Source organism: Capsicum annuum, unplaced genomic scaffold (genome assembly GCF_002878395.1).
Source record: "Capsicum annuum cultivar UCD-10X-F1 unplaced genomic scaffold, UCD10Xv1.1 ctg5104, whole genome shotgun sequence".
Taxonomy (NCBI): domain Eukaryota; kingdom Viridiplantae; phylum Streptophyta; class Magnoliopsida; order Solanales; family Solanaceae; genus Capsicum; species Capsicum annuum.
The window spans coordinates 94,633-96,348 of NW_025858956.1; the positions used below are offsets into that span (position 1 = coordinate 94,633).

At 34.0% G+C, this 1,716-nt stretch overlaps 1 non-coding gene across 1 annotated transcript; it reads left to right on the forward strand.

Annotated features, from left to right (window-relative positions):
* The first annotated feature begins 546 nt into the window (after window positions 1-546).
* TRNAF-GAA lies at window positions 547-619 on the forward strand. Its single transcript has one exon. It is a non-coding gene; the product is annotated as a tRNA-Phe (tRNA).
* The last annotated feature ends 1,097 nt before the right edge of the window (window positions 620-1,716 follow it).

Here is a 1,716-nt window from a genome sequence, read left to right on the forward strand (position 1 = left end):
TCCGACACCCTTTCCTTAGCAGTTCTAGATTCCTTATCTTTCTCGTTTACTCTATTCTTTTAGAAATGGAATTTAGCATAAATGGCTTTCTCTTAAGCCTTGTGATATATATGATACACATAGAACTGAACATCTTTGAGCAAGGAATCCCCAGTTGAATGATTACCAATATCATTACTCAATACTTAAACTTACAAAGTCATCTTTTTGAAGATAGAAGAAATTCCCCGGCATTGATAAAATTTTTTAATTGACTTTTGTCCTTTTAATTGACAAATACCTATTGACAAAGACCCATTTATGTGTTAAGATCAAATTAGTTAACATAAAATTAGAGTAACAAGTAGAGAACTAAGTAACAAGTAGAGAACTAAAAAATCCTCATGTTAACGAATGGTTCCAATTGGGAAGACCAGAGGACTCTAAATCCTCCTATTAACGGGGACTTAAAATTCTCATGTTCGATGTTCCAATTGGAATTGGTATAGCCCTAAAAATCCTCGGGTTACCAGTCCCAACCTTGATAAAAAATTTGGATTGGGAATAGCCGGGATAGCTCAGTTGGTAGAGCGGAGGACTGAAAATCCTTGTGCCACCAGTTCAAATCTGGTTCCTAGCATATGATTAATTTGTATGGGTCTCTCTTCACTAGAATTAATTTCTAATTAATTGATATGAATCAACATACATATTCTTTTAGTGTCTAGATTAGAATAATAGCTTTATCCAGTTTCGCGAGATATACCCCATACTATGTTCTATATGGGTAGAGTTTCTTAGATAAAGTATCAAAAAGAATTAGATTCTATCTCCTTTTTTTTTCTCCTCTCCTTCAAACAAATTTGAATACATAATACATATTTGAAAGGTAAAATTATCTAATTGTTGAAAGGCTAAAAAGTCGAATCCAAGGGGGTTGAAATAGACAAGATTCAGCTCAGATCCAAAGAAATAGAATTTGATATTCTATCATTTCTTTGTATTTTCTTTCATATTCGATTTCTTCATTCCAGATTTCTCCATCCCTTCCTATATGCCCTTCTAGAACCCGTCTAAGTAATGTGCGCAGTACAAAGTTCATGATGCATAACTCATTTGGTTCATCCTATTGGTATCACTCATCCGAAATAAGTATCTTCCAAAAAATGTGAGAATTACAATGAATCCCTAATTGTCTTTTTTTGTTATCCTACTGATAATTACCTAAATTAGACTTGCTTAATCTAGAACAGAATATGCAATCCTTGAATATCTTAAATTGTCTAAGTGGAAATAGCTTTCTTATCATTCAATGAGCATCTTGTATTTCATAAAAATTGGGGGCAATATAATCCTTACATAAGGGCCATCCTATCCAACTTTTAGGCATTAAGATACGTTTTAAGCGTGGATGATTATCATAAGAGATTCCCAACATATCATATGATTCTCGTTCTTGAAAATCCACGCTTTTCCAAACCCAAAAAATAGATGGAATTCTAGGATTCCTCCTGGATGAAAAGACTTTTATGCATACCTCTTCTGGTTAATCCACACCATCGTCTATTCTCATAAGATGATACACACTAGCTAACAACCCGCCAGGCGCTACATCATAGGCACATTGAGAGCGAATATAATTTTACCCATATACATAAAAAATGACAGCAATGGAATGCCAATCCTCGGGCTTTATTTGTAAAGTCTCTATTCCTTGGTAATCAAAGCCCAAAGATC